This window comes from Electrophorus electricus, unplaced genomic scaffold, assembly GCF_041902795.1.
Source record: "Electrophorus electricus isolate QZ-2024a unplaced genomic scaffold, ASM4190279v1 Scaffold78, whole genome shotgun sequence".
NCBI classification, from domain to species: domain Eukaryota; kingdom Metazoa; phylum Chordata; class Actinopteri; order Gymnotiformes; family Gymnotidae; genus Electrophorus; species Electrophorus electricus.
The window spans coordinates 236,412-262,121 of record NW_027658795.1 but is presented as its reverse complement, the minus strand read 5'-3'; the positions used below and the strand labels follow the sequence as shown (position 1 = coordinate 262,121).

The 25,710-nt window shown below is 39.2% G+C and overlaps 1 long non-coding RNA gene and 1 other non-coding gene across 2 annotated transcripts; one reads left to right on the top strand and one right to left on the bottom strand.

The window, feature by feature from the left end:
• Positions 1 to 9,423: 9,423 nt before the first annotated feature.
• Positions 9,424 to 9,496, bottom strand: trnaf-gaa (transfer RNA phenylalanine (anticodon GAA)). The gene has a single exon. It is a non-coding gene; the product is annotated as a tRNA-Phe (tRNA).
• Positions 9,497 to 22,922: 13,426 nt separating this feature from the next.
• Positions 22,923 to 25,470, top strand: LOC145656547 (uncharacterized). Its single transcript, XR_014122184.1, has 3 exons — positions 22,923 to 23,009; positions 25,092 to 25,139; positions 25,368 to 25,470. It is a non-coding gene; the product is annotated as an uncharacterized LOC145656547 (long non-coding RNA).
• The last annotated feature ends 240 nt before the right edge of the window (positions 25,471 to 25,710 follow it).

Here is a 25,710-nt window from a genome sequence, read left to right as displayed (position 1 = left end):
TTTCCTCCACCAGGAAAGCTTTGGCTGGGTAGCTGATCTCCTCACACATGTAGGAGCAAGACACATACAAGCATGTGAGCAGCACGGCCTGCAGCTCCTCCTTGGTGGCCACCTCAGCTGAAATTATGTCACGGCACAGCATGAAGAGAAAGACCACGGTGCCTGGAATGAGGAAGCTTTGCTCCTGCCATTCTGTCAGTGTCACGTAGCGGTCCACAATGCGCAGCCACTGCACGGGCTCGTCAGTAGTCAGGTCCTTCAGCAGGCAGCAACGCCGGCACAAGAACGCACCCAGGCATGTGAGCAGCTCGCTGGTGGAGGACTGCATGAGCAGTCTAGGCATGCTTTCAGTGCTGGCCTGGCCCAGCCTTTCAGGCTTACTCGCAGTGGCGGACTGGGTTAAAGAAACGTCACTAAAGACAGTTCACAACTGGAACCGGATTATGAGTGATAACAGTGGGCTCAACACCTTCCTGTCTTTTGTCCTCATGTTGGTTGATAACGGTACTCACAGTAACTCCATCCAGGCCATCGCCAGAGGCAAGCTTCATGGACCGCTTTGTCTTGGGTGACAGAGCTTTGCCAGAATGTCCTCGGAAGAGCAGGGTAAAGAACTGGCATTTCTTGACTCTGGTCTTCTTTTTCTTTTCTATCTGAGATGCACAGATTGGTATGGACAATGCACTACCCATATTGTATGGACTATTTCGGATCAAGTGGAATGTGAACAGAAGAGACTAAGGTGGAATTAGTATTTGCGGAGAAAAACGGTATATCGATATTAGTACATCCATGGCTTATTAAATTCCATTTAACTAAATTCCATTACATCCATGGCTTATTAAATTCCATTTAATTAAATTCCATTTAAATTCCATTATGTATTCAACACTGGCTACAGATGTTATGTAACAGTCACCCCAAACGCAATCCACACGCTGTCTTTTCCCCTTTACCGGCACGTGCGCACTTAAACGTTCCAGTGGAGCAAGGAGTAAGCATAGTTTAGAACATGCGATGCTGATCCTTGCATTCCGTGGATCAATGCCTTTGGGACAAATATGTTAAATAGGTCATACATGACAATGTGTGTGCTGGTTTTCTAATCAAACAGCAGGCTCCAATGGATAGCAATGCTGACCACTTTAAAATGCACCCATTCTCTTGTTTGACGGCACTTGCTAAAAGGGTTGAACTAACAGAACAAATGAGGGCTGACGTTCAGGTAGTCTGCCACATTAATGTCTAAAGAGCCAGTCACAAAATGCGACAAAATCTGTTCCTCTTTGGCTAAATTGACTGACACTGAACTTTAATTTTTCTGTTGTTCTCGTTAGCTAGCTAGCTTTGCGAATGAACCTAGCTTGACTATCATGTTAGTGTTTTATTTTCTTTATTTACTATAATTTTTTAACCAACTAATTGTTGCCAGCTTGCTGTGAGACACCAGATCTAAAATAATGGACTTGCTGCGTTGTATTTGTAGAAGCAATGGCAGATATGACGGAAAACTCGCTAGTGCACCCGGGTTACCTTGCCTACTGATGAAAGTACAATCGACCATGGCAGAGACAGAAAACTAGCAATCTAGTTAGTTATCTGATAATATAACTTTACCCCTCTAATATTAAGGGATTACCATCACAGATGCCTGTATGTTCAGAAAACCCATCCCCAATTAGATAGTTTTAAGATTAAATATTTCAATAGAAAATAAAGATGCAGACTCCAGAATTAGTTGAAGTGAATAGCTGGTCCTGTCCTTTATTGCAACTTAAATATAAACATGCTTTTGAGGGACCCTCCGGAGACTGTCTGAGGGGGAAACAAGAGTTTAATTCTTATAATTTTTTTCAAGGGCAATTATGGAAACAACCCTCCTTTTTTTCCATATTGTTCTTTGTAGTTTCCACCATTATGCTCAAATTACACATGACATTATAAAAGCTAGTCACCTATGAACCTGCGGGCTTATATAGAAGGGAAAATAAACTATGGACTATTCCTGCTCTGCATTCTTGCGTATTTATTTATGCTAGGCTGTACATAACGCAGCCTTAAAAACATGGGATAAAAATCCCGATGTAACACAATTCAGGTTCTGTCTAAATACATGGCTAGCTAGCTAGTTATTTTACAATCCCATTTAGCACATATATCGTCGCGAATGTCCTGAACAAAACGTGCTGTACCTAATCCCCATAAATGACATATCTCTCACTGAATAAAAACTTGTATGCTTCAACAGTATACAGTGGGAGAAATGGTGATCACCTTTAAAAGGATTTCTTACTGTAGGCCTATTATAAACAACATGGAGAAAATAAAAATAAAAATACTTGAGTCAGACCGTGGGCACAGGCTGCTAATAAATCAGGGAAATGAAACTGGATGGCCTGCTTAATTTTGTAACAACACAACATTTATGGTGACAAGGATGTTTCACACATACACTCTTAAGTGATGCTGACCTCAATATCCATATTTCACATTGTTACTGTAACACCATAGATGAACCTAAACCTCACATTCTCGTCACATTGATAAGCTTTTTGAAAGTTCCGCTCTGCACGTCTCTGAAAGGCAGGTGAGTTAATCTCCTGGAAACATAAAAGCATGATCCTAAATCTTTCACTTTGTTCTTATATGCGAGTTGTCAATAAATCAAAATTCTTGTTAAAACTCTGGAACTCTGTTGCAGCTCACTCTCTCTGTTTTGCATTGCCAGATCGCTGGACAGGAGTATGGCCAGCTTTGACACACGTGCCCTGCGCTGACCAGTACCGCCAGCAACCACAACACGTGGAGACGTAATCCTCTTTAACTACTTGTCCTTCCTCCACGTATATAGACTCAAAACTCCAGTTTAGAGTGGTTAATGGCACTTACGCCAGTACACTGTACCAGTTTGTTTACCTGTAGTCAGAGATACACAGACCCGTTGGTGCGTATGCGTAACTCGGAGCAGGTGCTGCTCTACAAGGTTATGCTGCTGCTTATTGTCACTCTCTCACGAGCACAAGCCCTCATCTACTTTAACAAGGCTACGTCACTGATAATGTAATAACAAACATGTTTGACAAAATACTAGGTCATGGTTTGCAGTCTGAAGTACTTCTGAACTGCTGAGAGTTAGCCTGATTTGATTTAGCTTGTTCTTAACCTTTGTTTAGTATGTTACGTAAAAGCTCATGGAAATATTTCAGATGTAACATGCATGTACCTGACCATTTTCACTGAAAGAGACTGGTAGCTACAGGATTACATGAAGCTACAACCAGAAACGATTTCTAGTCACCGAGCATTATTGGTGTGAATAATTAGAATTTAAATTAATTCATATTTTGTTAATTATGTAAATATGTTGCAATCTTGGAAGACAGTTTGTATTCTGTTTCTATATGACAGTTATATATATTTTTTGTTTGTTTGTTTTCTTAATGTAATTGACAATCATGATCTTATAGTTTGTTTTCTAAGTGTGTTTCCACATTACCTTTGACTGTTGTATGCCTTGTATGACTGTTGCATTTAGCCCCTCATTCCATCTCTAATTTTTGACATGTACTCTTGACATAAGTCTTGCATAAGTGGAAAGTCGATCAACCCCCGTTTAAAAATGGTGAGCTTTTACTGTCACGTTAATAACATCACGCACGCGCACACATAATGCTTCAACTGTCCAGCACTTTAAATATCTTCTGAACATTATGGAGGGTGTGCATAGTTACCAGTTCCCTTCCTGCAAAAGGGTTATCTTAGGTTGCTGTAAAGACTAATGCACATTTGGAATCCTTTCTTTTGCTGAGATGTTACTAGCTCACACGATACTCAAAAATGAGCACAATCATTGAAATGCGGATATCACTGCATACAGGGGTGCCTAACCATAGTCATGAATAACTGAATATAAAAGGCTGAACAATCTACTATAAGCAATTGCATATTTCATTAGTTTTTTTTTAAATAAGCTGTAGTAATTTCAGGAGCTCAGGCAGGGGCATATTTATATTTATGAGTGGCTATGCAACACCCACTGAAATAAAAGCTGAGGATGTCATTGCAGAGGTAGGAGGAGCCAGAGCAGAATATTACAGAATATGACATTGCTTGAATAGTGATTCTGTCTGTCCTGGGGGTATTATTGAAACCCAAAGGCTGAAAGGATGGAGAGAGAGAGAGAGAGAGAGAGAGAGAGAGAGAGAGAGAGAGAGAGAGAGAGAGAGAGCGAGCGAGCATGTGTGAACATATTCTTGTCACGGTACGGCCCTTTCCCCCAAACGTCTCCCCGTGTGTGTTTGCTTGTGTGTGTGTGTGTGTGTGTGTGTGTTCATCTGTGTGGCCACGCCCCCTTGTGTTTCATGCCTGCTCTTCGTTGTGTTGTTATTGTTTGCGTATATAAGTCTTTTGTGTAAACGTTAACGTTGTCAGTGTTTGATCCCATGATAGCCTTAAGCTACGTTGTCTTCCATGTCTCTAAATAAACATCGTTGTATGCATCACGGCTCCTCTTTTGTATCCTGCCAAGCCTCCCTGCGTTACAATTAGGATAAAAATTGATAAAATACTAGGTCATAGATTGCAGTCTGAAGTACTTTTGACCTGCTGAGAGTTAGCCTGATTTGATTTAGCCTGTTCCTAACCTTTGTTTAGTATGTTGCGTAAAAGCTCATGGAAATATTTCAGATGTAACACACATGTAACTGACCTAGTAGAGCAAAATTACAGAATTGTAAGGAGGAAGTGACGTTCTTGGGGCATATCATTAAGGGAAATACACACAGGCTGTCTCAAAACCGAGCACAAGCCATAATTTCGCTACCTAAACCATAGTGGCATACTGCCCTCTTACTGTTTTAGTCCCACACGCAGTACACCGAATGCGGCAGGACCAAAGAGTGTCACACTTATCAGTGTGACACTAGACTGCACAGTGTACGATGGTGCTTGGATGCACACACCTACGGGCAAACCTTGCCTACCTGAATCATACATGCAGGGCCTAATCAGAATTGCTCATGGGCGTAGCCATATGAGCAAAGGGGGAATCGTGGACAGCATATTAAAGTACTGGTTTGCGCCAGAACTCATAATACTTACCCAAAACTTTTGTTCCAGCTGTCTTGTTTGTGCGCAGCACTCCCCAAATGGAGTACGGTGGACAGGACCACACCAAGTCCTGTTAACAACCCACACTGCTGTCAAAATAGCAGGACGAGGAACCTGGGTACATCACACACACTGTAAGACAGCTCCGACACCAGACCCAACAAATCCTGTCACAACACAACGGAAGTGCTGTTTCCGGAGGACACGGAAAGGGGTGGACTTCTATGAGATTAGCGCGAAATCTATTGGAAGTTTTTTTCCAGTTACCACGGTGTTGTCAAGGGTAGGTATGTGATACAGAATGGAAGACCGACCTATTCATGCTCTGCATTCTTGCATATTTATTTATACATAAGGCAGCCTTAAAAACATGGGATGGAAATCCCATTTAACACACAATATGCACTGTTTTACATTCAGAGTGAAATAAGTAACATTCACCTTTAATACATATATATATATATATATATATATATATATATATATATATATTTATTTATTTATTTATTTATTTTAAATGTTTAAATTCTTAACTAAGTCAGTGTTTTAGTTAGCTGCAAAAATGCCCCCATATTGAAATTTGTATTTCTAATGTTACAAGAACACTTTATTTACCTATCTCTGCCTATTCAGCCTATAGAGGTTTAGCACAACCACTTAAATTGCCTTTCTCAGGCATTTCAGCTCTGAGTACTTTTTGAATGAAGCACAATACAGGGCAGCCAATCATAAAGGAGCTCATTTACCTTACATCCGTCTTAAAGGTGCAGTAGCAACAGGTGTCTGTTGAATTCCGAGCGATATATATAGAGGTTGGAAATTGGTTGTGTAAAAATGAATTGTGATTGTTAAACCAGGTACTACATACAGAGTATATAGTATATAAACAGAGTATATAGTTTTACCAGATGATCGTGTTGATCTTTGATCTCCTGGTTCTTCATCTCCAGAGCCACTTTCAGACTCATAATGTCCTCCTCTATGGGCTGGTATAACACACACACACACACACACACACACACACGCACACGCACACACACACGCGCACACGCACACACACACACGAATCATCACTACAGCCAGTACAATGGAAAGGTGGGAATGTGTACTGAATGTGTACTGCTGCTATAAGTGAAAGGTTGAGGTACTGGTGGATGTGTACTGACACTATAAGGGATCTCTACCTGCAGTGGCAGTCTGAGCTTCTCAAGTTCTTCCTCCAGAGATTTCTTCTCCTGTTCACAGGCCATTTTCATATCTGCCAGAGCAAGTATCATTACTGCTGGATATATATATATATATATATATATATATATATATATATATATATATATATATATATATATATATATATATATATATATATATAACACAGATTGTATATACTACATAATTCCTACAGGAAATATAAAATATAATATATATAGTACTATACATTACTTACTCTTGATGGACCTGTTATGCTCCTCCTCCTCCTGCTGTTTCTGCAGGAGCTTTGTCTCCTCCTGCTGCTTGTGTTTCAGCATCTCCTGAAGAACCTGCAGCTCCTTCTGCTTCTGCCACCTCAACTCCTTCAGCTGCTCCAACAAACTGTTCTCCAACTCCTCCTTCTCACACCGCAAACACTCCAATCGGGCCACAGGCCCCACTACTGACACAGAACCACACACACACACACACACACACACACACACAGAGACAAACAGAAACACAGACAGACATATGAAATTAGAAAGCCATATAGTGTAGAAATAGATTGATGTTATTCAGGGACCTCATTTATAAAACTTTGTGGATTCCAAAGTGAAAGTGTGTGTATTCTGCACAAATAACAGGAAATGGCATATACCCACCCAAAAATTTGATTTCTAAAGCCTCGACTATGAATTATTGGGAGATAGAGGCGACAATGCAGCGCTAAAGACAAAAAAGGAATTTTAACCACAGGTATGAGTGGCAGCAGCAGCAACCGCAGGTGTGACTGGCATTATATTTACATTTACCCTCCACATCCTTTGTGTCTGTGTATTCGTCCTCGATGCGTCCAGCACACCATCTCCAGAAACGCCTCATTTTTCCTCTGTCCTCTTCAGTGTCTTTCCACAGACTGATCTGTAGAGGTGTTGATGGGATTCCCCTCACGTGTGACATTGGGCCACAGGACATATGGGGTTCTAAAGTTCCAAGAGTGTACATGAGTTGTTTTTCTTTGAATTTCCTAATTTCATTGCTGCCATAGCAACAACTGGCAATGCAAACAGATGTGTCATTAATGCAGTGACTCTACCTCAACCTGGATTGATTAACCATGTACGGCTCACCGGAGACTGTGATACATATAACATCCCAAAGTGTACTTAATTCTGAGCAAAATCTAACTAGCCTCATTACTGCTGAACTATGAGGGGCCATTTAGGGAGAAATCAGGGAAACACTACTTGTACATACATATGAAACATTTTCACATAGCCTACTACTTACATTTGTGTATAATAATTTAAACTTGCATATATACGCACTTGCCCACTCAATCTCTGGTGCGTAAACATAGAGTTGCACTATGCTTATGTTGGTATGGGGGTGTCTGTGTGTATATAACAATTTTCAGTGCGCCCAGAAGTCATTTCATTGTAATTTCAAGGCAGATATTTCACATGTGTACAGTGTGTATAATAGACAGAGGATGACTGTTGAACTATTAAAACTCCGTCAACAGCAGTTTTTAATGTTGAGGTTTTTTTCTCTCTGTGTAAAATTACATAATTTCTGCTGTTTCAGAAGTGAAGGATTTGCGTGCTCTAAATTTTCATCATGCCAATGCACAGAGGTTTTGGTATGGAGATTTTATCCCGATCTATAGGAACAGGTGTAATGGACTATAAAGTTGACGAGAAAGAAACCATCAGTTTCGCCGCCGTTTATGTCCATAGATGCTCATATTACCAAAAATAATACTGCGCTGATTCTTAGAGGACAGTTGATTTGACCGGATGTCGCAGCAGTACGGCCGACTACTCCTGATCATAACATTCATTGCAACTCAGCCATTTTTACGATTGAGGTGCTCACACGACAACACGTGATCTTGCACCTTTTATGTGTTTTAAAATGCAGCAGCGAATTTTCCTCTAACGCTTTACTGAACTCTGTGAGCGGAGTAATTTCTTCCACTGTGTTGAAATGAACAGGTGTCTGTTAAGTACACTTTAAATAGAAAATAAAGACGCAGACTCAGAATTAATTGAAGAGAATAGTCAGTCCCATGTTTATTATGAGCTCAATGTTACAAACGAAGCATAGTCTGGAATATGTCGAACAATCACACAAAGAACACACATTTTTTATACAGTTTTCAGAACTGATTATGTAATTGCCCCACCTTCTTTACATACTAGTGTTTGAAATCTCCACCACAATGTTCAAACATACATTATTCAATATATGCAAATTGAAGCTTGACACCATTATATCCCTTTGGAAGATTTTCCTTTTTTTTAAACAAAGATGATCTCAACTCACACCACCAAACACCTGCAAGATGATGTTGCTGGTCAGTATCACCCCGTGGTAAGATAATAAACCTTGTTTAGCCACAGAACTCTCAAAGAGGCTTTCAAGTCTATTAAAAACTTAGATCTTTTGCAACACTATTGAAGTTATTTCTCACAGGAACAGTTCAGCGTACTCTTCCTTAGACTTGTACAGAAGCCTTGAAACCCCCTCCATCAGAGCCTCTGTTCTGCACGTACAGAATCAAAAAGGTCTCTGACCTTAAGATATCCCAGAAACATTATTCATTTTTTGCTTTCAAACTCAGTCTTGCACAACTCTGCACCTATTACAAAGAGCTTCAAAGCCTTTTATAAACGTTATTACCTCAACAGGAAATAGATTTTGGAAAAGAACAAACATGTCTGGAAGATGTTCAGTGCTCCCAAAGTGAGAAATATATACTGTATATCAGTGTTCACACAGAGGATTTGGAAAGGACTGTGGACATATACACCTACCCTTTTCTTGTCCAGTTGTTTGGCGAGCAGATAAGTAATGAACTACATTTCAAAAGCATTTGTGCAGAAGCCACTGTTCAAGTGCCTCTCTGTGCAGTGAGGATACATTTCGTAAGGCAGCGCGACTTCCACAAAAGTTTAAGTTCACGGAATTCAAAGTACAGAGCGCAATTACACAATGACATGTAACCATAACGTAAAAAAGGGGAATATCTCATTCATTTTTCAGGAATGCTATGTAAAGGTTTATGAATTATACTTAAAAAAGTAAAACTATTCAATGATGAATTCTTTTAAGTACAGATGCCAAAACAGAGGGTTGAACCCAGGACCTTTAGATCTTCAGTCTAATGCTCTCCCAATTGAGCTATTTCAGCTAATTTACAATAATATGGTGTGTATTCAGAAAATGACTTTACCACTGTGAAATCCATAGACCGGTCAGGCAGGACCATAAACCTTTTTTTAATAACAAATGTAAATCTAGTTTTATCCCTCTTACAACTTTTATTTCACTGTTTATATTTTACACTGTTTTATCGGTTTTTATGTTGTATGGTTTTATTATCCAGTGTTTTATCTTTACGTTTGTAATATTTTTTTATCATGATTGTGTGTTGTTCAGTCTATTATCCTCATCTTCTATTCATAGTGAACCACAATTGCTGCAAACATCCTCTTCCTTTCCTCCCATTCTTTTCCTTTCTCATCTGTTCCTTCTCCTTACGTTCTTGGGCTTTTTTCAGCTCCTTCTGGCGTTTTTCTGCCTCCTTGGCTGATTTTCTTTGCTCTTTGGCTTGCTGCTTCAGCAACTGTTTCTGATTCATCTCCTCCAACATTGCGAACAGTCTCATCACCCTCTCCCGGTGCTCCCGTCTTTCCTTCCATTCCTTTTCCAGTTTCTTACGTTCTTTAATTTCCATTCGCTTCTCTTTTTCTATTGCCTTTCTCTCCTTTTCTCTGACTTTTTCCTCTGCTTTTTCGATCTTTTTCAGAATGTTCGACAGGTTTTTATCCATCTTCTTTTTCAGGGCCGCTTCACTTGTCTGCTGGATTCCATCCTGTTCTTCCTCCATAAGAACAGCCTGCAATTTCTCCACTCCCAACTTAAACTGGGAAATCCAGCCTCTCTGAGGGAACAGATACCAATTAATTAAGCTCTTAACCAACAATTAAGCTCTCCTATTCATAACAGCCCAGACAACTGCTGCCACACACTCTAAAAGCTTGCTGTCATTGTGACTGCTTAGACTGCTACCTGTACACCTAACAAAAATTAATGTTTCATATTGCAGAGAAAAGATTATGCTTACATGGTACATAGAATGTTATTAAAATGACTTCATTCTGGTTACCATGACATTAAGAATGGGATGCTTTGAAAATACCAATTCCAGACAAATAAACAGAAAAGTAGAGATGATGCATAAAATGGCTTCTGTATGAAAATATCTTATCATACATTTACTCACATCTGCAGGAGATGTTGCCACATCTCTCTCCTTCTTCAGAGTCTGCTGCTCCTCCCTCATCTTACTCAGCCACTCTCCTGGCTTTGCCTCATCCGCAGCCTTGTGGTGTCCCATGTGGAACAAGGGGCAACTCAAACTGCGATGAGGGGGAATGGTGCCAACATCTATATTGTTGGTTTCAGTATCCTCCTGCAAAACAGCAATGTGCTTTGACCTCTGATACCAAGCTCTATAGGAGGGTGTCCAGCATGTAAATTGTATCTAAAAAGGTGTGAACTTGCTGCTACTAACCTTAAAAGCATGCATTCTGTTTTGCCAAAAATCCCGTCAGTTTAAAACCTGTGGAACATGGTAAACAATGTTAGTTTTCAGCTCATGAGACACAGCATTGGAAATACCCAAGACAATTGCCAATAATTGCCCTAAATTTGCCCTAAACCATAGATGCAATTTACACTGTCCTCACCACTTTGTGAAATACATGATTTTGTCCCCACAACTTCTTGAAAGTGTATTAACAAAATATTTGTATTTCTTTCACAAGTTTGTTTTTGCTTCATTTATTAAATATAATTCGATTAATGTGTTGTTTTGGTGTATAATCCTATTATGCTTTTAATGACAATCAGAACACGTTTGTGCTGATATGTTGTCACGCTAATAAACGCAGTACAACTGACGTTTCTTGAATTATGGTTCAATCAAAATAAATAGAAAACAATTTTACTACAATATATATATATATATATATATATATATATATATATATATATATATATATATATATATATATATATATATATATATATAAAAAAACCATATAGTTTTAGTTTGGAGAAGTGGGCAAGACGGGAGTCGAACGCAACTACACATTTAGTGCTTTACTGGGCAGAATAAAGACTAGATAAAACAATCCAAAACACGATAGGCCAAAAGGCAGGAACCGTACGAACAGGGATCAAACGCGCTCGCTGTACCAAACGAAACTTCGCAAATGGAATACCAAACAAGAGGCTTTATATGCGAACATGAATCAAGGTAATAAAGGGCAGGTGTCGTTAGATGTCCGGGGATTGGGAGCGACACGGTGCCGATACTCCTTGTGTTGTTCAACGCCGATGACAGACTTAAGCAGTGTGTCCATAACACCTTTCATGAACTTGTTTCAGTCGGAGTTCATTTCTTTTCAGTAAACGCGCGTGCCCGAGGATTTGATGTCTTAAAGGGACGTGAACTTGAGGGGCGCCAGAACTGATTGGACACCCACTCTGAATTCTTGTCTCCATGGATCAGTTGCACCAATTGGGATTAATTGCTAAACTGGTAGAAGCTAAAAGATCATTTTCAGACAAGTTTACGCCTGTTGCACCAAGACCAGTAGCGACGCACGCGCCTATTTAAAACGTGTAATGACCGTTGCTAAGTAATTTGCGCTGCTACTAAGCAAAATTGTTACTGGTACTCACTTTGGCAAGACAGTCCGCTATTTCCTACCAGATTACAGACTAAAGAGGAAAACAAAACCCGCCGACAGTGAAATACATAAATCAATAGAATTATATTCACACAAACCACACATTTATATATGGTCAACTTGCCTATCTTTGCAATGACAGTCTGGCTAATGTTAGCTAGCTGGATAGCTAGAGAATTAAAATTAGACTATGACCAAGTTATCTAGCCGCAGGCCTTTCCCTCTTGTATAGTGCTATTCTCTTTCACAAACTTGCCCTTATTGTGAGAGCAAAAATGGCATCTGGAAATTGTGTTTACCTTGTATTTCCTAAGATGTGACAGTAAATATACCCCCAGGTATTGAATAATATAAGAAATTTACGAGCATAATTAGCTAATATTAATTTATGTATACTCACCGTCAGTGAACGTTCCTGTCTCAACTTGGACACGTTACAAATTGTTTAAAAGCTTTGTATGTCGTCTAGTTAAATGACCGTGTCTATTTCTACCTATTTGTAGCCGAATAGTGAGGACACATGGCAACATTGTGACGTCATAATACCGTGTGCAATGGAAGGCGCTTATAATAGGACTCTACTAATTTCACAAGAACGTCAGTTAATTTCACGGACCTATTTTATAAAAAAATTATTTCATGAATTTTAGGATACAAATTAATTTTAGGCTACATTTCATGGCATTTATTAAATAACACTGAAGAAGCTTCATAGTTAGGATAGCCACTTAGACTCACTAGGCCTGCCATGCTAAGCCCTGTACTGGCTTTAGTTTAGCATGGAACTGCAAATAACTTCCAAAATATAACCGTGATGTTTGTAACGACGAAATGGCTTTTTAAAATCAAAAGCAGGAATATTTATGAAAAATAAATCCACATTATTGCAGGTCAAAAATGCACGTTACTTTTAGGAAATCCCCAGCAGGTTGTTCTCATTTGACCTTTTTCCATAGCAACAGAAAAACTGCTATGAGGTTTATCATTAAACCCTGCCCCGTTCACATAAGGCATGTCATATATAAAATAAATAATTTACTCGGTGGGGAATTATACCGTGTGGTTCATAGATTTTCCCCACATTCCAGTAATTTTATTAAGTACACTTTAAATAGAAAATAAAGACACAGACTCAGAATTAATTGAAGAGAATAGTCAGTCCCATGTTTATTATGAGCTCAATGTTACAAACGAAGCATAGTCTGGAATATGTCGAACAATCACACAAAGAACACACATTTTTTATACAGTTTTCAGAACTGATTATGTAATTGCCCCACCTTCTTTGCATACTAGTGTTTGAAATCTCCACCACAATGTTCAAACATACATTATTCAATATATGCAAATTGAAGCTTGACACCATTATATCCCTTTGGAAGATTTTCCTTTTTTTTAAACAAAGATGATCTCAACTCACACCACCAAACACCTGCAAGATGATGTTGCTGGTCAGTATCACCCCGTGGTAAGATAATAAACCTTGTTTAGCCACAGAACTCTCAAAGAGGCTTTCAAGTCTATTAAAAACTTAGATCTTTTGCAACACTATTGAAGTTATTTCTCACAGGAACAGTTCAGCGTACTCTTCCTTAGACTTGTACAGAAGCCTTGAAACCCCCTCCATCAGAGCCTCTGTTCTGCACGTACAGAATCAAAAAGGTCTCTGACCTTAAGATATCCCAGAAACATTATTCATTTTTTGCTTTCAAACTCAGTCTTGCACAACTCTGCACCTATTACAAAGAGCTTCAAAGCCTTTTATAAACGTTATTACCTCAACAGGAAATAGATTTTGGAAAAGAACAAACATGTCTGGAAGATGTTCAGTGCTCCCAAAGTGAGAAATATATACTGTATATCAGTGTTCACACAGAGGATTTGGAAAGGACTGTGGACATATACACCTACCCTTTTCTTGTCCAGTTGTTTGGCGAGCAGATAAGTAATGAACTACATTTCAAAAGCATTTGTGCAGAAGCCACTGTTCAAGTGCCTCTGTGCAGTGAGGATACATTTCGTAAGGCAGCGCGACTTCCACAAAAGTTTAAGTTCACGGAATTCAAAGTACAGAGCGCAATTACACAATGACATCTAACCATAACGTAAAAAAGGGGAATATCTCATTCATTTTTCAGGAATGCTATGTAAAGGTTTATGAATTATACTTAAAAAAGTAAAACTATTCAATGATGAATTCTTTTAAGTACAGATGCCAAAACAGAGGGTTGAACCCAGAACCTTTAGATCTTCAGTCTAATGCTCTCCCAATTGAGCTATTTCAGCTAATTTACAATAATATGGTGTGTATTCAGAAAATGACTTTACCACTGTGAAATCCATAGACCGGTCAGGCAGGACCATAAACCTTTTTTTAATAACAAATGTAAATCTAGTTTTATCCCTCTTACAACTTTTATTTCACTGTTTATATTTTACACTGTTTTATCGTTTTTTATGTTGTATGGTTTTATTATCCAGTGTTTTATCTTTACGTTTGTAATATTTTTTTATCATGATTGTGTGTTGTTCAGTCTATTATCCTCATCTTCTATTCATAGTGAACCACAATTGCTGCAAACATCCTCTTCCTTTCCTCCCATTCTTTTCCTTTCTCATCTCTTCCTTCTCCTTACGTTCTTGGGCTTTTTTCAGCTCCTTCTGGCGTTTTTCTGCCTCCTTGGCTGATTTTCTTTGCTCTTTGGCTTGCTGCTTCAGCAACTGTTTCTGATTCATCTCCTCCAACATTGCGAACAGTCTCATCACCCTCTCCCGGTGCTCCCGTCTTTCCTTCCATTCCTTTTCCAGTTTCTTACGTTCTTTAATTTCCATTCGCTTCTCTTTTTCTATTGCCTTTCTCTCCTTTTCTCTGACTTTTTCCTCTGCTTTTTCGATCTTTTTCAGAATGTTCAACAGGTTTTTATCCATCTTCTTTTTCAGGGCCGCTTCACTTGTCTGCTGGATTCCATCCTGTTCTTCCTCCATAAGAACAGCCTGCAATTTCTCCACTCCCAACTTAAACTGGGAAATCCAGCCTCCAGAACTGCGGCAATTCTTTCTGGCATAGTTTCCACTATGTGCTGAAAATACTCTGCAGGAATCTTGGTCCAATCTTCATAGGATATTTTCTCTCAATTTACATGGAGGGACTGACATGTTCTAAACTGCCTGTTATACTCTTACAGCTGCTTTGAAATACAAAAAAAACATATTTATCTTCCACTCCACTCAAGAATGGCCACACTTGGAATTTCCCTTGGCACATTTAAAGCATTGTGTGAGCCAGATAGCTTCTGTTTTCAACCTTCCAATGCTCTGAGTAGTAGTGTTCCATGCATATGACATGCTTCACCACGTCCATGCGTGTTGTAAAGAAACACAGTGTAAGCAGTATTAATGAAAGTGCATCTCTACCTCAAACTCACCAGTGTAACAATTACAGTGTTTGAAATCTAATTTTAAATGGCGATCAGCCTTCTTAACAAATCTCCAATAACAAATAAGCAGAACTCACCTTGTTGAGTGTTTGTGTTTGTTTGTGTGTGTGTGTGTGTGTGTGTGTGTGTGTGTGTGTGTGTAGTTTTAAGCATAGCAAGGCACTTCAGGGTTGCCAGGTGGAGCCTTCCTGAAGACCCTGATACTGAAACAGCATTAAAAGCTGCAATGGCACTGTAGTTGTATTTATCTGCACTAATACAGCTTTGAACTATTGCACTCTTACATACAGTAAGTTTCTGTTTACCTGTGTACATTTCTGTGTACCTTTAGTAAATAAAGGGATTCTATTCTAATATTACAAGTGCTAGAAGTACTGAAACTCCAAACAGTGAAGAAACCAGTGGAGCTTAATGACTGGTCAGATGAAGAGAGTGAAGTGAGGAGTTTCCTTCAGTGTCTGCCATGTCCCAGCTGAGGTGAGTGTGAAGCTTTTATTAGTACTATAGGAGTTGTGTTTAACTTTGAAACTGATGGTGTCACAGCCATTTGTGGCTGGGAGTCTAAAAGAGCATAATTGGCTGTACTCTTAGGGAGAGAGAGAGTGGCATACGCTCTCTCCCTTGTTAATTACAGAGACACCGTGCAATCAAGGGCGTCTATAAGTTCACGCGTCAGAAGGGGGAGGAAAACACTATTTTCCGAGTACTTAGAATAACATTCCGTACTTTTTGGAGAAAATTTTCTAGAGTGTTTTCATGTAGACAGAGAAATGAGTGGCTAAAATGTCAGAAACATTAAGGGGACAAATGGGGAAAACTATAACAGCTCTTTTCATGTGTTAGTGACACCAGCGTTCCCTCTTTTCCCAGATGGTAAAAAAGAGCCCTGACTCTTGCAAACTTCATTTTTTTGTAGAACAAAGAGAAAGATAAATAACTCGCTTTATGGCCTTTTTCCACTCATGCATACCAAGTCCAGTATGCATCCAAACATCAGAATAGTAGGAGTGCAGACATTGAAAACTGGTTGTCTAGTGGTTAGTAGTCAGTGCTTCCTCTGCTGCGGCCCAGGTTCGATTCCCAGTCAGCGAAAAATCTTTTTTTTGCTCATATAAAATGACAGATTCTGCATTAAAACATAAAGTTGGTGGGAGTCAGAGTTGAACCAACAGCCTAAGAATGACAGTTTTAACTTCTACTCTACCAACTGAACTATTGAAAGCGACATGCAAGTAATCCCACATGTCCAAACACCAGTAGGTTGGCAAGAAACACAGCCAGTTTTGGATGTTTCAATTGTTAAGTTCATTTTACTCAAAGAAGAAAGATCGCATTGTATAAGTTGTTCAGCTACAAACAGATATATCTTTTGATGACATTTGGAATCATACTGGACTTTGTGTACATGAATGGAGAAAGGCCATAAATGGTTAGAATAACATTCAGTGCTTTTCGAGAAAGGTTTCGAGAGTTTTGTCATGTAGTGAGAGAAATGAGTGGCTGAAATATCAGGCATTAAAAGTGCAAATTGCAATCATGGAAAGAAAATTGCTTTCATGTGGACCGCATTGAGATATCAAACTGCCTGTGGAACATAACACCTCTTAAGAGGCTAGATTTGTGCTCTCAAGCTGCGATGGTGGTTTTCTCATGGCTTCTAAAAGAAGAGGCTGTCGTCAGGGTGGAGTGAGTCTTTGATAACCAAGATTGTTGTTGTTTTGGCCTTCGAATAGACAACGGCATTACCCAGTGTCAGGTCTTTCTCTGTAAACTGCAGAGAATAATATAGAAGGCAAGAAATGGTCAAGCACAGTTTTATTGGGTGTGTGTCTCTAAAAAACACTAGAGCTCTCTGATACATTTTTGGTTCAAGATTTAATCATCATGCAAATGATTGTGATTAACGCTTTGTCTGTTTAATTCAAATATTATACTATAAACCTAATATTGTAATAGGGTTGGCAACTTTCTAGATCCGATTACTACATGTGTGTGAAGTACAGGTGCTGTAGCTATATGGTATACAATTGTTCACAGTAGCCTAATTATAATATATACAACCAAAAATGCATCTAAAATAAACACCAGAAACCTGGACTAAGGGTGATGTACATAAGTGCATTAAATCTAGGTAGGACTGCTCGATAGATAGGATAACAGCAGAAAAATTGTCCCACCATATAAGCAAAATGAGAGCCTGCTAGGGCCACCAAGAGGGTGCCAAAGACCATGTATTTATTTATATTTGTTTTTTTACCTATGTTATGTCAGTGGCAGCTCAGATTTCTTCATAGGGTCCCACACAGGCTTGGGCCAGCCCTGGTATAACAGTGTCGTGCACTGGAAAACCATCAAGCCTGTTGACTATGCTACCAGTGTTGTTCATGTAACTGTGCAAATAAACTGCAAACACAATTACTTTTAGAAGTATCATCCAGTTTGTTTTCACAATTGCCAAAATGTAATGAATCACAGCCAGTGTTCTAAAACAGAGCTGGAATGTATTCCTGGCTGATGTGCCCTGTTTCTGGTTACAAAAAAAAAAAAAAAAATTAATTGGATGAATTTTCAATGAAAGTGCTTCACTCAGCAGCCATTAATGATTCTTCTGTCCAGTATGAATAAATTGGAATTCCTATCCTTGTATCGGGTGTGGCAATTATGTGTAACAATTGTGAAGCAAAAAAGCAATAGTGAAATTTTAATATAACAATATAGGTACTATAGAACATGATCTGCATGCATATTAATTAGGCTATGCAAATAACACAACTACTTCTGTAGCACATCATTTATGCCTGTTGAATAGGCAGTTTTCTGCTTTGCAGATACTTGAAATCTTTTACTAATCTTTCCCGAAATCCACTAGGAGCTGCCTTTTACATTAACATGCCAGGAAACACACTGACTGGATTTTTAATCTTTCTAATGGGTAAGATATATTCGTATAGTCAAGAAAGATATTTTTTTAATTATTAATCAGTTAAGGAAGTCAAGCTATTGCATTTTGCTGAGATGAAGAAATATTACATAACCCTGTACTGGCCAAATAATTAGATTTGATGTGCTATTTTGTGGATTAATCCCATAACTGAATTATTCACATGGTTTTATAGCCATGGTTAATACTTGCTGTCAAAATGCTGAGGTTCATAAGAACCTCTTTCCTTCATAAAGAAGCTTCCTGTTTTTGAAACTGTTTCAGCATACTAGCTCTTACTGCTCTCTATCTGTTTAACAAATCTTTCGTTGGATTTAATTACTTTCTACCTGGAAACTGGCAACTTCCATGGAAAACTACTTTATCATCACTAACTATATCTAAGGAACTACCACAAACATAAGTAATGTTAACATTTTGCTTTTTCATCATGACTTATGTTCTGCTTCAGAGCACTGAATGCAGCATGTTTATTCTTCGTCATTAGTGGCAGTTTTATCTGTGAGAAGTGTAGATGAATTGCTAGTCTGACAGAGAAGACTAGCACCAGAAGTGCGCATCCAGACAGCAAGGCAAATGGGTGACGTTACGGCAAAGTAGACGAGCTTCGACCAGCTCATGGGAGTACTACACATTTCCAACATTAAGTAGCAAAACCCCAGAGACCTTCTGCCTGTACTGGCCAGACTTCAGATCAGAAGGTGAGAGAATACAGTCATGTGTTGTGTGGCTCAGATTCTTCACACAGTTTGTAACAGTCCAGACACTTAAATTATACTGTACAGCATGAGACCTGGAAATGTGTGTCTGTGTGTGTGTGTGTGTCTTCTCCCCAGGCTGAGCTCCAGCTTTGTACTGTCCATCATCAGAGAGATCTATCAGACTGGCTCTGCTCACTGTGTGTCCAGCTTGTTGAATTCAGCAGAGAACTGCATCAACCTGAACAGCAGAGAGCTGGACTCTGTCCACTGTGCTGCCCTGTGTTTCACCCTCCAGCACTGCACAGCAGTCTCTCTCAGCCTGCTGTTCACCTCCATACCAAAGGCGGAGCTGGAGAGCATTGAGCCTCTGCTCTAACACGTCTCCCGTCTCAGGCTTGAACTTTTCTTACAATCAGAATTTTAACACAGAACTGGTCTGTTTAGGGAGTGTTATATAAACGTTTATGTACGTTTATGTGTTTTTCACGAGTTTCCTCAAAAGTCATTTTGTGCCAGCATCATTTAGGTTTTATTGAGACTCCTGTCAGGTAATCAGCAATATCCATGGATATTTACCTAGAATAAAATGACTTTCTGGAGGAAATTGTTAAATTTAGGTGAAATATTTATATTAATCCGAAATTAACTGCCCTGCCACTGTCTGTGTGTGTTTTGTTTTCTCCGTGTTGACAGGCTGCTGTTGCTGAGGCTGCTCCACTGCTACAGTGTCTCTGAACTACAGCAGGGGGCAGCAGCAGCAGATCTGCTCTTCGCTCTGCAGCACAGACTGGATTTCTCCTTCTGCTCTGCTCTGGAACTCACAGCAGACAAACAGACACACACTGACTCTGAGCACTGAGGACTGCAGAGTCGTCTCCATGGTCATCCAGAGAGTGAGCTCACACACACACACACACACACACACACACACACACACACACACACACACACACACACACACACACACACACACACACACACACACACACACACACACACACACACACACACACAGCTCACTCTACACAGCTGTGAGGGCAACACTTCCCCATTTTACACACAGTCACCCTTCAGTAAACCACTGACTCAACACCACACAAACTAGGGAAACATTCTGGAAAAGGGAAAATAATTTTATCATTTGAAACAAAATGTGTGTAAATAGCATTAATGTTAGTAGCTATGTGAGTGTGTTAGTGTTTTGTGACTCTACATATTGGTGAACGTTGAGTGTGTTCAGCTGCAATAAAGCCATGCTGCTCCAGTTCCTGTCTCTTCTCTGTGTGGGGACTGATATGGAGTGTGTGAGACGCACTGTGGCTCTCTCCCGGGCTCTGGGTAAGATGGTGGACCTCAATCAGACCCGGCTGGACCAGCAGGCCTGTAGGTCACTGGCGCTGTTTCTGGAACATTCTGAAGGGCTGTCAGAACTGGACCTTAGCCACTGTCAGCTCACTGACCACTGCCCGCAGCTGCTGTTCCCACACCAGCACAAAGCCCACATCCTGGAGTGAGTGGACAAGCGGGAGGAGGGATGTGTAGAGAGTCTTGATTGTTGAGTCCACAGTGAACACTAACATAGATATAACACATTTTACTCTTTTTCTCACAATTTAACACAAAATCCGGCATGTGACTGAACATAGAAGCTGTGTGTGTTCATTGTAAATCATTGTATGTTCTTTGAAATGCTCTATATAAATGTAACTTTGCTCATTCAGTCATATCCTGTGTTCCTTCAAGGACTTAATTTTTTCAAAAGCAAACAGCAAAAAGCTTGATTTTCTTGGTGATTTTATTTGGAAATGATGACCTCTCTCACTGGCTGCCTGGTTCACTGATCACTGCCTGTACTTGGCAGGATGGACCTCTGTGGTCTACAGCATATCCAGACTGCTTGTAGAAACACATGTTCTCATTAAAAAGAGAAATAAGGCATAACAGACTCTTTATGATTTACAGTTTCATGCCTGATAGATAACAAGTCATGTGTACAAGAACTGAAAGAAATGATATTTTGTTTAAAATGTCAAAATGCATAATTATCTGGCCATTAATGACACAAATATACTATTTATTTCTTTGCTTATTCATTCATTTGCTAATTCAGTCATTCGTTTATTCATTCATTCGTTCATTAATTTAATTCATTGATATATAAATCTACAGGTGTTTGTACTACTACACGGTGATTTAGTAGAGGGAGGTGTGTTTGGCAATCCTGAACAATGTGGTAATTATAATCCGTCTAATTTCAGCCTCAGTCACAATGACATCACTGATGTGTCAGCAAAGAGGATCTATGATACTGTCTCCACCAACAACAATATTCACACTGTGAGGTAACTGTGTGTGTGTGTGTTTAGGCATTTAAAATAAGGCTGTATTTATTTGAGTTTAAAATTTCAAATTTAAAAGCCTGTTTTGATTTTATAGGCTCTTCAACAACAGAATTACAGGCATAAAAATCTTCCTCTCAGACAAGTGTTTTGAAGTCTGGTGATGTTGATGTGTTGTTGGCACTGTAATGATGAGATTTGATTGTACTAGATTATTGGGACTCTCCAAATTATATTTTTGTTTTACGTGAAAAAAATGTAATGATTAAAAAACTAATTTTAGTTATCTTATGAATTTTAAGATTACATATAAAAATCAAATACTCAAAATTTATTTATAAAGTGCTTTTTAAATTTTTATTTTATTTTATTTTATTTACAACAGGTGTTGTTACAAAGCAGCTTTTCAAATGTCCAAGTCCAAGCCCCCAGTAAGCAAGCCAAGGGTGACAGTGGCAAGGAAAAGCTCCCTAGAGCATGAGGAAGAAACGTTGAGAGGAACCAAGACTCAAAGGGGGCCCATCCTCCTCTGGCTGTTAAAGAGAGACATAAATTAAAAAATTAAATAAGCATTTAATGTTTAGTCCAACTTTCTGGAGGTTCTAGTCTTGTCCCGATAGTGTGCATGTGTCCGAGACCCAAGTCGCAAGAGAACGTCCATTAAGGTCAACAGAGAGTAGCTGGTTGGGGTGGAGGTGGTGTGGGCTACAACAGGGGACATCAGGGGATGATGCGAGTAGCCAAGGCATCTGAGACAGGATGAGGCTCAGTAACATCACGACATCAGGGGTAGGCATACCTCGGCAGAGTCCACTATCAGTCCAGTGTATTAGTGCGATGATGTTTGATTCCTACTCAAAGAACATGTGATACTTTTAACATTCACATTAGGTATCAATGAAGTTGTGACATCAAGCAAAGGAGGACAGTGAGACATGAGTAGACAAGTTGGACTTATTAGGGACAATGAAACAAAACCTGAAGACAAGAAAACAGAAATGAAAGTCTGAGTGAGCTGAACTGAACTGAATCAAACTCCTACCGCTATATGGACCTAGCTCTGTAATATAGTTGAAACTGTAAGTTGCTATAGATAAGCGTGTCTGCCAGATGTAAACAGGAGATCACATTAAGCAGTGAAGTTGTACAGTGTGAACATGACATCTGTCTTTTACAGCAAAATCAGATTATTTTATTATTCTTTAAATGTCTTTAAATGTCTTCATGGTCTAGCAACTCATAATGGTATTAGCACTTGAAAGCAAAAACAAAAAAAAACAAACCAACAGCAAAACAAAAACATCTCAAAACACACTTATTGCATTGAGTTCTGTTTAGACGACTTTTGATTTTATATTAACACATCTACTGTTATCTATTTACCTTTTCCTTTTATCATTATATATGTCATTTTATTTTTTATCCTTTGGGCAATTAGTCTCTTCTCAATGCGTTTTATTTTTTGTGTGCAGAGAGAAGGGGTAAGAAGATGCATACAGAGGTCTGGAAAAGCTGTGCTGTCAAAGGTTAGGGGAAATTAAATAAATAAATGTTCCAAAATGTTTTTTAAATAGTTTAGTAACCAACATTGTAAATTCTAACATTTATGGTTGCCCCCAGCAGTGATCAGTGGTAGCTCAGTGGTTAAGGTACTTGACATGTAGTCAGAAGCTTACCAGTTCCAGCCCTACTGCTGCCAAGTTGCCACTGTTGGTTCTCTGAGCAAGGCCCTTAACCCTCAATTGCTCAAGATATACTCACTCGTAAGTCACTTTGGATATAAGTATCAGGTAAATGTATGATTGTGTTTTTTATAATCTTGTACACATAAATGTCATATTCAACCAGAATATGTAAAACACACTGTCAAATCGTGTTTATAAAAATACGTTTTAGTTTTCTATAACTTGAATTTGTATAGTTTTCTATAACTTGAATTTCTATAACTTCATGTCACTTATGTTGATATGGTTGTTGGCTAAGACAAAAATGGCCACAAGAGGGAGACAAAGAGCTTCCCTAGTAATCAATGAAAACAGGCATACCCTGTAACTGTATGCTATACTATTCTTTTATTTTATATTTTTCCTTGATGTCCACTTACAATGTTTGCATGGCTTTATGTTCCAAAAATAATCATAATCTATTTTACACAAATATTTTCCAACCTGTTTATCTTGTAGAATTAAATAGGACATGTATTACATTACAAATAAAGAATTCTGCGCTGCATACACTTAGACATCGGTAATATAACTTGCAGTTATATAACTTCTAGTGAAAATCCTTGAAGCAGTCAACACCATCATCTGAGCGAGCTCCATTTAACCCTCTGAAGTTAAACAAAGAATTGCAGCTAAATTCTACTGTCTTTGTTTTGATTTACTCCCTTGTTGTGGTTCCATTCCTTCGTTTCGTTTTCTGCACCCCTCATAATTTGCACTTGTGTCTGGTTTAATGCTCATTTGACCATGTTTTTAAGCCCTGTTTTAGTTTAGTCTTGTTGCTATTTATTTTAAGTCCAGCTGCTGTTTGTTAATCGAGGCTTTCGTGCATGTGAATATAAGCCTGAATGTTTATCCTCGCCCCTTTATTATAGCCTGCATCCCTAGTTTGTCTTCGTGCACTGCACTTTACTTTAGTTTATCATGAGTTCTCGGACTCTCCATGTTAATAATTTGACCCTGGACTTTGGATTTGCCCCCTAATAAATCTCACTCTTTTCCACACACTGCGTCCGCCTCCTTACCGCTCATCGTTACACTTCCCCAACCTACTATATTTACAGGTTTTTTTGAGGTTTTTTTCAATCTGTGTAAAATTACATAATTTCTACTGTTTCAGAAGTGAAGGATTTGCGTGCTCTAAATTTTCATCATGCCAATGCACAGAGGTTTTGGTATGGAGATTTTATCCCGATCTATAGGAGCAGGTGTAATGGACTATAAAGTTGACGAGAAAGAAACCATCCGTTTCGCCGCCGTTTATGTCCATAGATGCTGCTATTACCAAAAATACTACTCCGCTGATTCTTAGAGGACAGTTGATTTGACCGGATGTCGCAGCAGTACGGCCGACTACTCCTGATCATAACGCATTCATGACAACTCAGCCCTTTTTACGACTGAGGTGCTCACACGACAACGCGTGATCTTGCACCTTTTATGTGTTTTAAGAAAAACGCTCAGTGTTTTAAAGAGCAGCAGCGAATTTTCCTCTAACGCGTTACTAAGCTCTGTGAGCTGAGTAATTTCTCCCTTTGTGTTGAAATGAACAGGTGTCTGTTAAACTCATTCATGAGCGTATTTTAACGCGCGTTCAATATCGTCCGAGCTGTAATCTTTTGAATTCTGTAACCATGCGGCGTCATACGTATAACATTCTAGTCGCGTGGTGTGATAGCAACTGCTAGTCAGAATAAACAAGACAAACAGTAGTACAAACATTTCAAAAAGATTCGATTACAAAAGTGAGATGCATTTTTGGCAGAACAGCGTTCATCCTTTTGAAGTTAGTTGCAGCAATTCACACAATTCTCCGACCTACATTGTAAGACATCCTCCTGTTGAGCTGGATATCAGTGTGTTAAGCAGGTTTCTGTTTTGTAGGAGGACGGTAAGCAGCTGGAAGATTCCACCGTGTCCGCGCATCGTAGAGTGAGTTATCAACACAGCTGGCGACTGTTACAACTAACACACCACTTTAAATTTTGATATGAGGCCCTTTTTAGATAGAGATTGCCTGTTAGGGATTAGAATGAGGCTCTGCAGCATCTCAGATTGAAACATATATATATAGAATCTTTGATGGCCGAAGATCTCTAGGGACCGAATACACATTGCTGGGTCATATGTCTCTGCATGTTTCAAATGGGAAACCATAAGGTGGAGGAGGAAGAGACCCTGGGTGAATGTCGGAGGAAGACAAGGGAGGACAACCGACGGAAGGCTGCACGTGTGGGGCGGTGTCTTGGAGGTCTAGACCTCGAGCTAGCAGTGCGAGAACTGCAGAAGGAGAATGTGGAGATCAAAGCTGAACTGAGAAGGCTGAGAGCACAGCTTGAGAAAGTAGGAAAAGTGAAACACTTAGTTACACTGCAGTGCACATCCAACGAAGCAATGTTCTGCTATACACAGGAGATGATTTTAGATTGAAATAAGGAACTATAATTAAAATCCAGGTAAATAGTGAGCATAAATGTGTTAGGGCAAATCAACAAATGGATTG